The sequence below is a fragment of the Myotis brandtii genome, unplaced genomic scaffold, assembly GCF_000412655.1.
Source record: "Myotis brandtii unplaced genomic scaffold, ASM41265v1 scaffold613, whole genome shotgun sequence".
NCBI classification, from domain to species: domain Eukaryota; kingdom Metazoa; phylum Chordata; class Mammalia; order Chiroptera; family Vespertilionidae; genus Myotis; species Myotis brandtii.
In genome coordinates, this window is record NW_005370332.1 from 43,003 (window position 1) to 56,288 (window position 13,286).

A 13,286-nucleotide genomic window follows, 5' to 3' on the forward strand; every position below is an offset into this window, starting at 1 on the left:
TGTGTATCAGTAGTTTATTTCTTTTAATTCTGGGACAGTAATCACTATTTGGTTATGTATTCTTCTGTTGATATACAGTTGGGTTGTTTCTAATTTTTGTCTAAGAATAAGGCTGCTTTGAACGTCATTGTAAACATTCTTTTTTGTATATATGTTTTTATTTCTCTTGGAGTAGAATTACTAAGTTCAAGGTAGTTGCTTATTTAACTTTTTTAGAAACTGCCAATTTTTATTCAAAAGTGTTTTTTTATCCTTATCATCATTTGGTATTATGTTATTTTTTGCTTGATTTGGCTTTACTTTAGCTGTTGTAATAGGTAATGCTGAACATTTTTTCATATTCTTATTTGCCATTCATAAAGAATCCTGCAGAAATTTGGGGGGGGGGGCAGATATAGTGAATCTACAGCTATATGTAGGAAGAATATCTTAAAAATGTTAATTTTCCTATCCATGAAAATATCATATATCTTCATTTATTTGTCTCCTCAAATTCAATTTTAATTATTCCACTGATTTTCAGTGATAACTATTTTATGGTTGCTTTAATGATTACAATATTCATCATCAACTCACTTCAGTATATATTAAATCCTTATTCTATTTCATTTAGAATAAACTTAGAAGAGTATAGCAACATTTATTCCTCTCTAACTAATTGTGCTAGTGTTGTGTAATATCTCAATTTTACTTATGTTATTAATTTGAAAATATAAACTATTTTTAGTTGATTGTTGCTTATTTACACTTGGTTTTCCTGTTATTCACATCAAAGCAAAATATCTTCTTTGTCTAGTATTAAATCATTCTTGAGTAAATAGCTAGGAGAAAATGGCTAAGATTTATAGTAAGTGTATATTAAAATATTTGAGGAACTACCAAATTATTATGCAAAGTGTGACATTTTACATTCCCACCAGCACTGTAAAAGTGTTCTAGTTGCTCTATATCTTCGCTAACCCATGCTATAGTCAAGCTTTTAAATATAAGCTACTCATATTTTGGCATAATGTTCCCTCTTTGTGGTTTTAATTTGTGTTTCCTAAATGACAAATGACATTAAATATCTTTTTATGAGCTTATTTGCCACTTGTATATTTTCTCTGATTAAGTGCCTGTTAAAATTGTTAGCCTATTTTTAATTGGGTTGTTTGCTTATAACTGGGTTGGAGTTCTTCATATATTCCAGATACTTTTCCTTTGTCAGATATAGTAAACTTTGCAAATATTTCTCCTACTTCAAAATGTTTTTCTAACAGTTTCTTACATTTTCTAATTTTGAAAATGTCCAAATTGTTAATCTTTTCTTTTATAGTTTGTGGGTTTTTTTGTTTTGTTTTGTTATTGTTGTACATATTTTTTAAAATTGTTTTAGAGACAAAAGAAGGGAAAGGTGGAGAGAGATAGAAACATTGATGAGAGAGAAACAATGATCAGCTGCCTCCTGCTTGCCCCCTACTGGGGATTGAGCCTGCAACGGGCACATGTGCCCTCACTGGGAGTCCAACTGTGACTTCCTGGTGCCTGGCGCCATCGACCCACAGCGGTTCCATGGCCTTGGGGCAGCGCTCATAGAGTGCCAGCCCATGCAAGGGGTCGATCACCTAGTCCTTTGTGCCCTGGATAAGCCCCAGTGATGTGATCTTGGACACCTTGTGGATGTTGGGGAAAGCATCCAAGCAATAGGTCTTTCTGGTGTCTGGGAAGGCAACGCGCATGCCCGAGGTGAGTGGGGACCGCGGCGCCACCGTGGCGCCACCGCGGCGCCCTTGTAGCAGGATGCCAGGTCCAGGGTGGGCGCTGTGCTCACGCTCTGCCCGTACAGGACGATGCTGTCTGGGCTGATGCCGTACAGGATGTGCCAGGCGGCGTGGATGTCTGCAAAGAGGTCCTTCTCAGAAGGTCCAGCCGAGCTAACGCCATAGCCCGAGTGGTCATAGGGGAAGATCCTACCGTTGATGCGTGTGCCCAGGCCAGTGTAGAAGCTGCTCTTCTGGCCCAGGTCCACTGCGTTTCCATGTAAGAAAAGGACTGTGTACCTGGCTCCTGACACACGCAGCGCACATAGATGCAGGCAGTGTGGTTGCCCGGAGCTCAGTCACTGACAGGCGTTCATGGTGGGCACCCGGCCCCAGGCTGGCCTCGCTCAGTAGCAGAGGGGCAGGGGTGCTCGGGGATGCGGGCGGGGGGAGGGCAACCCCCAGCCAATGCCCCAGACAAGAGCCCTGTTAGCAGGCAGCAGCCCAGCCCCTTCTCGGTCCAAGTCGAGCCCTGGGGAGCCTTGCAGCCTCAGGTCTCCATGTCCTGCACAGGGAAGCCCGCCGTGGACAGCGCACCCCAGTCCCAGGGCCACACTCCATGGCTCCTGGCCACCGCCTGTGTGCCTATCGGTCCCTAGGCGCCGCTGCCCTGCCTCCTAGTCCTGCACCGCTGCTGCCGCCAGGTATTTCTTCCGTAATCTGCTTTTTCCCCCTATATTTGTGGTGTGATCCAAAACTGTGCTAGCACTACACAGACTTTCCCAGAATTCTCTGTATACATTTTTTTTTAAATTTTTACTTAAAAAAGTCATGCATTTGAAATGTTTAAATGCATTAAGATGTATTGTAGCCTTATAATCATTTCAATAGTGCCTTTTTGTATGTCTTTACATACACTGATAATGGGGAAGCTATTAATCTAATTTATGTGTATTTTACTCTGAATCCGACAAGTATTCCCATTCTGCTCACAAGTCAATCTGCACATAGTCCAAAAATGGTGCTAATCCCAACATGGTGCATGAGTTGTTGTAATAACCAATATTTTATACTTATGCAGAGATGATTGAAACAGAGGTTAAGGTCTGATATAGAATAAGTTTTTGAGTTTGATATCTTGCATGTTGGACTATACAATATTTATACAACTTGTGGAGTTTGAGGTTCTCCTTTTATACTACAAAAAGAAAAAAAGAGCCAGTTACTTGCCTGAGTTCTAGTGTAACTAGAAATAAGATCAAGATTCTTGTTTCCAAATTTGAAATGGTTTCATATTGGGAGAAAAAAAAGAAACATAACTCAAAAAATACTGTATCTCTATCTGTCCTTATCCCCAGAGAGTATATTTCACATAAGAAAAATTATATGTGCTTTTCTCTTTTGGGATCTATAGTTTTATCTTATAAATTCTGGTTTCTGTTAAGATCTCGATATATTGTTAATTTTCCTAGGAAACATTTTTCCCCCAAATGCAGTAGCTCAGTCAGTTCAAAGAGCCTTAAAATATTACATATGTGATTTTCCTATTCCTCACCATTTGAAAATACGGACTATCACATACACAAAACAAATTCTAGCAATAGAAATATAGAATTTAATTACTGAAGTTATATTACATATCACCTAATCAAAGTTTCTCAAGTAACCAATGAATAAAGCCAAGTCAAGCGTGTGGTAACTGTAATATGGACTAAAAGTCAGTCTTCCTTAAGCTCAGCCAGTGATTATTTCAGCTACTTTAGGCCCCTTCTCCCTTCACATACTAACATCCCATTGAGATGTCTCAACTTCTGCTTTACCTCTCAAAACTTTGCTTCAAATACATCAGTTGGAATTTTTAGGACCACACCAGTAATTCCCTTTATAATGTATGTATTTCAGATAGCTATTGAATATAATCAAACAAGCAAGAACCCTATCCAAAATGCAATAGAAATTTAATCTCCTTACAGCCTGCTTACCACTGATTTCACCTTTAAACGCTTCTTATGTGATTGCACTAACAGGTTTGCATTTATTAGGATGCAAAGTAAATGGCAATATATTAAATTTTACGTGTAGAGAGTCAATTATTACTGTTTTGATTATTTTCTTAAATATTAAAAAGCAAATGATTATTCATTTGCAACAACAAGGAAATTACTGTCATTTTTCAAACTCAATATTCCACCGTGAAAACTCTGCAACAAATTTTAAAAACCAGTTAATATAAATTCAAGTACATTTTCTGATAGGTGCTATCAACCAGTGAACCAACTTATGTCAAATTATAATTGTCCTCAATAACAGGTTATTTCCCCATCTGTTGATAGATAGCTACTCAATCATCATTTGGGCCATTAGTCTACCAGGCAGTGTATAATATTGATGCGAGATAATTTTTCAAAGGACACGTTCAAACTAGAATTTCCAAAGGGACCATTTGTTTTTCTTCCATATTTTAGCATTTGACATAGTTATGTTTTATGCAAAACAGATTGTAGCTATTTTGTTACTGTCCTTGCCTGACACATGTCAATATTACTATATCAGCAAATAACTATTTGAAATATGTTCCTTGATGATGGTGATATTTATATTGGAAATTTCCAAAGGTTAATTAAACATTATAATATCACTAGAGGCCCAGTGCACGAAATTTGTGCACTGCGGGGGGGGGCGGGGTGTCCCTCCGTCCAGCCTGCACCCTCTCCAATCTGGGACCCCTCGGGGGATGTCCAACAGGGATCAGGCCTAAACCAGCAGTCAGACATTCCCTCTCACAATCCGGAACTGCTGGCTCCCAACCATTCACCTGCCTGCCTGCCTGATTGCCCCTAACCGCTTCTGCCTGCCAGCCTGACCACTCCTTAACCACTTCCCTGCCAGCCTGATCGATGCCTAACTGCTCCCCTGCTGGCCTGGTCACCCCAAACTGCCCCCCCCCCCGCTGGCCTGGTTGCCCCCAACTGTCCTCCCCTGCCAGCCTGGTCCCCCCAACTGCCCTCCCCTGCAGGCCTGGTCGCCCCCAACTGCCCTCCTCTGCCAGCCATCTTGTGACTATGGGTGTCGCCATTTTTGAGGGTGGGGCAGACAATTAGAATATTCCCTTCTTATTGGCTGTGGGCGACTCCATCTTTGAGGGTGTGACAGTCAATTAGCATATTCCCTCCTAATTGGGTGTGGACGCCACCATCTTTGCAAGGGTGTGAGGGTCAGTTAGCATATTCCCTCTTTATTAGATAGGATTGTGTTAGAAAAGATTTTGAAAGATCATTTATATTTATTCACTAGCCTTTGAACTAAAACCCAACCACGTTAATCTGTCTCTAAATTTAAATTGCTGCTTAAGTTTTTACTTCTATTATTACTACTAGTGAAATTTTAGGTAATGCTAGCTAAAGAACCAAGTGATATACACATGAATTTTATTTATTTATTTATTTATTTTTAATTGTTTTATTGCTTAAAGTATTACAAAGAGTATTACATATGTCTCCTTTTTTCCTGCCCTTAACAATCCCCCGGCGTCCCCTACCCCCCAGTGTCTTATGTCCATTGGTTATGCTTATATGCATGTTTGGGGGTTATAATGTTTAAGAAATCCTGAATATTAGAATTATCTCAAGAGGAAAACGAAAATTTCCTCTTCTGGGAGACTAAAAACATTAAATTTAGGAATTTCTAGCAATATAAATATTACCCCCAGTTTCTGGAAGAGACAGAGGGTTAGAGTGATATGTGCCTCACTCCAACTCATGGTAAAAGAGCAATAGAAATATAGCTCTTGCGAACTAGTTTTAAGGTTTAGAGATACTACATACATAAAGCATCTAGCATTTAAAGTGAATCTCACACACCATTCCTCTTCTCATTGAACTATGCTGCTTCTCTGGGATGCTTCTCCAAAAAGATGATTAAGTCCTGTGACTATGTCTGTGTGGGGCTACAGGTTTGATTGTTACGTTGACTGAAGCATCCAGTCAATTCCTTCAAATAAATGCATTTTCCCCATCAAATTTAATATTATTCAGATCTCGGTTTAGACCCTTATTCATTGAAAGGCATGTTTTATACTCCAATAGTGGTCATTTTCCTCATTACCAGTCACACTTTATATACTCTAGCTTAACTTTATTATTTTCCAACAGTTGCAATTGCTCTATTGTTTTCTATTAGCTCAACTACATTGTGTGCAATTAAAAGGTAGGCAGGCACCTTTTGTTTCACTTGTTCATCCCATAGGTCTAATACCTAATGTTATTCTTGGTACATAGTAGATGCTGTATTTAAAAATACCTATGCTTAATGAATGAATTAAATTAATTAACTTTTGGCAATGTTTTTGTGTAGGAATGGTTCTAAAGTATTGATGTGGTTAATCTGCATCTAGAGTTATGGAACTGAATTAATACAGATTTCCTAATAAATGAATAAACTGTTCTGCTCCTACTGCTACCTTAGGCCCACAGGTGGAAGCATAGATACAGTGGGTGAATAACATTGTCCTGCCACTTGCACATGTGTTCACTCAGTATTAAGGAATTCCAAATGTAAGATCTGATCATTTGTGAAATCTAAGTCAACAATTTTATTATAGTCTGATTATGTTTTCTGGTGATTAATTTTTAGAAATCTGCCATAACAGAAGGCTAGCTACACTTTCTCATAGGGTCACTAATTCCACTGTAACCACAGCTAGCTGTCTGGAGGAATTTGGACAAAGTCTGTGGCAGATTCTGAATAAAAATTAATTCTCATCATTTAACATATAGCTCAAAGCACCTGCTAATGTTGACTGGCTAATTAATTATTATAGATGGGGGCTACAGACTCTAATTAGGGTGTATCTCTGAAATTATAAGAGTTCAAAAAAATCTTTCTTCAAACCTTACACTGAGTAGTGTCAACATGAAACAGATTAGATTGGTCATACACAGAAGCCTTCCGCCATGTGAGATGAACTGTAAATATAATTTTGATTGGGGTTTTTCCCAGAACTTGATATTAGCCAATGTCACTCTACCTCATCAAGGGGACTAAAACATAAATATCCATCAAGTTATGACACATACTGTTGTAAAACTTTGGTGGTGGAGCTTTTTACAGAGTTTAGGAAAAAAGCATCCAAAGATTAAGACTGAATTAGTGTATGTCCAGCCCTGTCCAGGAGAGTAAGTGGCTGTATTCAGCAGATGTGATTCATCTGTCCACACACCCACAGAAAGTGTTCTTTATAGTGGAAATAGGGGGGAAATGTGGGTTTTCCACCAGCAGCAGTAACTATTCATAGAAGATACTTCAATCCCTTGGCTCATTAAAAGGCCTCCTGTTGACTAATGTATTTGACACCAAAAGAAAGGTATAGCATGGAACAAGAAAATAATGTCTGCCTATTGTCTATTTTTTTTTTTACTTTTAAAAAATTTTACTTTCCAATTACAGTTTACATTCAATATTACTTTGTATTAGTTTCAGGTGTACAGCATCATGGTCAGACAATCATACATTTCACAAAGTGCTCCCCCCAGTATTTCCAGCCCACCGTCATTTTTAAAAATATACCTTTTGAGTGTATCAGTCCATTTTAAGGAGTAGATAGATCAAAGGAAGAGATTTTAAACAGTCTTTCTATCAGCCAACATATTTGTTTAACAGTTTAGATAATAATGCACTTGGATAGTTTGGTCTCAAGTAGCTATAGCTTTTTTTATTTTCCTTCCCACTTCCTAAAAAATACTTTGAAAAGAACTTGAAAAAATATTTGCTATTGATTAAAAATCTTTTATAGAAATGTCACTTTTTTTGGTGTTCATTTATTCTTTTCCTTGCTCAAATCCCATTTTTCCTCATAGAAAAAATTATGAACTGCTACCAGCTCTGCTTAATAATGTATGATATGTATATCTAATGAGCCTCTATGTGTAATACAAACATTAAAATATAAATTAGACAAAAATAATAAAATAAGCTGTTTCCTTCCTGTCTGAGCTTTATTCCTATAGTCCATGTGTACGGATTTTCATGTCTCTTTGTTTCCTAATGATGTAAGGATTTTTAATATCAAAATAGAAAAGCTATTCCAAATATTTTATCCTCCAAAGGCGCATGCATAACATTTAAATAAGAAGTAATTGCGCAGTGTTTTCTATAGAAAAAATTACTCCCAATTTGCACATTGTATATTTTGTGGTGCTTGACTTGTATGAAGCTGGCTTCACAGATGGACAAAATTTGAGGAGCTCAGTTTCTTGAGAGTGTGTACACACACACACACACACATTTGTGATGTTTATTTAATATTATACATTAGATATATATTGCTTTGGATTTTAAACATATTTCTGTCTTCTAGGTTCTCCTATTTAAATAAATAATATATTTGGGTAGAGGAACTTAAAACCTAAACACTTCCCATTTCTATTTTTTGTGAAACTTAATGTAACCTTATATGTGAACATTTGTTCATTGAAATTTTGGTAGTATAACCTTTAGACATTTAGTAGAATATTGGAGTGAGAAGAAGATTTAGAGATTCCTAATTCAAATCCTTCATATTATAGAGGATGAACTCGCAAGAGGGAGTAACTTGAGTCCTAGGTCAGTATTTCTTCCTCTATATCAAGCTGAACTTATCATTGTGTTACAGAGAAAATGTTGGTACAAACTTACTAATAAAAGTTTTTTATTTGACAAAGTATCAGCGGTTCTCAACCTGTGGGTCGCGAACAATGAAAATACATCTTGCATATCAGATATTTACATTACAATTCATAACAGTAGCAAAATTACAGTTATGAAGTAGCAATGAAAATAATTTTATGGTTGGGGGTCACCACAACATGAGGAACTGTATTAAAGGGTCGCAGCATTAGGAAGGTTGAGAACCACTGGTTAGATCCCTTCCTCTTAATAACATAAGCTATATGCTATGACATGGTCTTCTAGACTTCTAAAACATAGAGTAGGCAGAAGTGCCTAGACAAGTTATACAATTTACCACATAAGTTCATAAAACTTAAATGCCTTACTGTTAACGCACATTGAAAACTCATTTACACTAAAAATTGTGTTCAAGGTAAAAGGTTAGGCATTATGCACAGATGGTAAATGTTTCTGCAATATCTCATTCACCAATCCCATTTTTCCTGAGTTTTATTGAGGTGTAATTGAAAGATACAATTTTATATATTTAAAGTATACAATGTGATGATCTGATGTGTATACATTGTGAAATTAGTAGCACAATCAAGTGAATTAACACAACCATCACCTCACATCCATCACCCTACATCTTTTTGTGAGTGTGGTAAGAATGCTTAAGATCTCTCAGCCAATTTCAACTATATAATACAGTATTATTAACTACTAGAGGCCCAGTGCATGAAATTTGTGCACTGGGGAGGGGAGGTCCCTTAGCCCGGCCTGCACCCTCTCGCAGTCCAGGAGCCCTCAGGGGATGTCCGGCTGATGTGGGGAGTGGGCCTAAGCCATCAGATCGGCATCCTTAGCGCTGCCATGGAGGTGGGAGAGGCTCCGGCTACTGCCTCTGTGCTCTCCAGCCATGGCTGAGCAGCGCTCCCCCTGTGGGAGTGCACTGACCACAAGGGGGAAGCTCCTGTGTTGAGTGGGATCAGGCCAAAACTGGCTCTCTGACATCCCCCGAGGGGTCCTGGATTGCGAGAGGGCACAGGCCAGGCTGAGGGACTCCACTGGTACACAATCGAGGTCAGAGAGGAACGTGGGAGGTTGGCCAAATGGGGAAGGTCCGCAGAAGGGCTTCAAGGGCATGTCCAGCCTGTCTTGCTCAGTCCCAATCAGCTGTACCCCAGCAGCAAGCTAACCTACTGGTTGGAGCATCTGCCCCGTGGTGGTCAATGCACATCATAGCAACTATCCGACGGGTCAACTGTCTGCCCCCTGGTGTTCAGTGCATGTCATAGCGAGCGGTTAAGCAGCTTTGGCATATCATTAGCATATTATACTTTGATTGGTTGAATGGATGACAGGACACTTAGTATATTAGGCTTTTATTATATAGGATAGTAACCATGATGTACATTGATACCCAGAACTTATTATTCATCTTATAGGTGAAAGTTTGTGCCCTATGACAAACATCTGCCATTTTCCCCAACCCCCAGCCACTAGCAATCACCATTCTACTCTGTTTCAATGAGTTTGATTTAATTTCTTTATTTTTCTATTCCACATATAAGTAAGACCATATAGTAGTTGTATTTTTCTGGTTTATTTCACTTAGCATAATGGTTCATATGTAGGCTTCCCTTCTCTTTATGGCTAAATAATATTCCATTGTATATTCTTTTTCATCCACCTTGGAGGAGAAGTGACATGAGCAAAGTGAAACTGTTCTCTTACCCTCTTCAATGTGTCCAATCTTGGATTTTTTTCTCTAAAACTGCTGGAAACCTGTCCACTGGGCGTTAGGGCTTTCACTAAGACATTTTCATTCATGGGTGACAGTCAAACTTGATGTTGTATGGAAGAATAACAGTAGAAAAACCATTTTATTACCTTGCTGTTTTCAATCTGCCCCAATCTTTCCCATTATACCAAAATTCCACTATCAGAAAAAAAAATTCTTTGTGTTTCTATAAGTTCTCAGTTTAAAAAGTATTTAATTGTAAAAAAAAAAAAGGGGGGGGGGGGGGGTTAATTTGTCAGGTTGCTTCCTCGGGGTAGGTGATGGCAGGTCCCATAGGAATGGATAACCAAAGAGGTAAAGTTTGATGGAGAAAGGAATCACTGTGCAGAGCATGAGGCACTGTTTATGAGGAAAATACCAGAGATTGCATTAGAGCACTCTGGGTAGCAGTTAGACGGCTGAAAGGTGTAATTGTGGATGTGCATGTGATATGTGGTGGTGATGAAGATGTACTGAAAACTCTTCACATTTTGCTATGAGTGAGCTATGGTTTTGCAAAAGTTCTGGCAAGAAAGAGAGAATTGATTCAAACAGATGATGGCTGGCATTTATTGGGTGTTTTCTATGTGAAGGGCTTTGTGCTAGGCTCCATGTTGTGCCAGCTCTATCATAGTGTTTGGTACTTGCAGGTAAACAATGCATTTTAAGGACAAAGAGCTTTAACACGTTTTACTTAAAGTGATTTTCTTCATACAATAGCTCTGATTTTTTAAGGTAGCATCTCTCTCTCTGTACAGATATGCACTGTAGTTCCTGTTTATAAAAGTTCCAACGTCGGTTCAAACTTAGAAATAAAGTGAAAGATTTCTTAACTAGGACCAGTTCTCCTGGTTTATTATTTTGCAGGCAAGTAGTTGCAAATCATTAAGAAACTAATGGTGTAAAATGGGGAAATGTTTCAACTCACTGAATGTCTGGTATATCATTGTCAGTGTAATACAGTACCCGGAGGATTTCAAGTCTAGTCTTGATACAAATTATGCTAATTTCAGTTATGTGCTGGACAAATCTTTGGACTGGCAGCTTCAAAAATTAAATTGACCTAAAGTGATCCCTAGTTGGTTTGGCTCAGTGGGTAGTGTCAGCCTGCAGACCAAAGGGTCCCAGGTTCAATTTCGGCCAAGGGCACATACCTCATTTGCAGGCTTTTTTCTCTCCCACTCTTTCTAAAAATCAATAGAAAAAATATCCTTGGGTGAGGATTAAAAAAACAACAAACAAACCACAAATAGTAAATTGACCTGAAGTCAATAATATCTTGTACTTTTTTCCTTTCTTCTTTATAAATGTTTTATCTTTTCTTTCACCTGCCGTATCTTCAGCTCAGATTTTGACTCTAAACCAGAACTTGACATTCTTTCACATTACATTGATGGACAAAGGATATACTTGTTCTCATGAATGTTTCCTGTATTGAAGTGTTTCAACTGCCCATTGGGAGCCTAGAATGTAAAAGTCAATGTCTCCTTTCTCTTACGCTATCCTTTGGCTCCATGATATGGATGAAACCAAATCATCCCACGTGTTCAATCACATTTATTGAGAACTACAGAAATCTCGTGTCTTAGTATGAGTGATCTATACATACCAGTGTGGATCTCTTTGTTTTGGAAGTCCTTATGTAGTGAACTTGAGAGGAGTTCAGGGTCCCTCACTCAGGTAAGAACTATTATAGAATCAACACTTAGGGAGTATAGGTGGTATTTAAGTGCCCAGGCTGTGGAGTCAGACTTCCTGGGTTCAAATATTTCCTCCACTTCTTGCAGTTTGTACATGTAATTTAACATCGCCATGTCTCAGTTTCCTTATTAGGAAGACTGAGATTGTAATAGTACCTACTGCATGTGGTTTTTATGAGGGTTTAATAACGCATGCAACATACTTAGAACACATAAACATTACCAATGTTATTTATTATTACTATGATTGTTAGTTTTATTAGATGTGAAGCCCTTACTAGGAGATGAAAGTACATAGATGAAAATATTTTTAAGTAAGGGAAATAAAGAGTTAATCATATCACATAATCACTGAGGTAACCAGCCAGCTCTCAGAGGAATCAGTGGAGGTTTCTTTGGAGATATTAATCTAAAAATAGACATGGAAGATTGGGAAACTAACTAGTCATGTTGCTGGTTATAACAAATTTTTCATTGGGCCCTACTTCACCCTCTATAGAATAAAATAATGAACACTTATTTTTCATTTTGGATATAAATACACAGCCGTGGCTTCCTACCAAGAGGAGGTTTATAATGAAGATGACAAATAAAGCCTTAAGGCAGATGACTTAGCCATAGTGAAATGAGGTCCATCCCAAGTGACCCAGATAGAGCAACTTTATAGTTCAAGAAAATGATTCTTAAGTACTCTGGACTACAAAGATAACTCCAAGCCCTATAACTATTATAAAATCCACATTTAGAGAGTATAGTGCAGTAGCAAGTGCCAAGGATGTGGAATTAAATAGAAATATATACAGTTAGGTAAAAACACCTGTGATTAAATTCTGATTCTGGTTTATTTATTTATTAATAGTTATTGTGGACCTACTAGGTTATGACTATATATTGGTGAATAAGACAAATATTGTACTGAGTTTATGGAGTTTACATTCTGGTAGGAGAGAGAGAGAGAAAATAAATAAATAATCAAATAATTGTATAATTAAAATCAATAAGTTCTGTGAAAAAATTTAATACATACAAGCGATGGAGTATAGTGAAGTCCCTGTAATAGGTATGATATATCAGGGAAGGTTTATCTGAGAGGAGTTAGGATTTAAGATGAGTCCTAAAGAATGATAATGACCCACTCATGCAAGAGAGGGAAGAATATTCTAGATGGAAGAAGGAGCATCTATGAAAGCCCTGAATTGAGGAAGAGCCTGTTATGTTCAATGAACTGAAAGATGACCCATATGACTGGAGAGAAGTGAGCAATGGGGAGAGTGGTTAACATTGAGTTAGAGAAATAGTTAGGGGACATACTATTTAAAGCCTTTAGGCTATGAGTTATAATTTGCATTTTATCCTAACTGAAGAAAATCCAAGAAAGGGTTTTAATCAATAGAGTTTTATCTAATTATGTATGTATAT

At 37.8% G+C, this 13,286-nt stretch overlaps 1 pseudogene; it reads right to left on the reverse strand.

Annotated features, from left to right (window-relative positions):
* Positions 1 to 994: 994 nt before the first annotated feature.
* Positions 995 to 13,286, reverse strand: part of LOC102262225 — a 20,604-nt pseudogene continuing 8,312 nt past the window's right edge.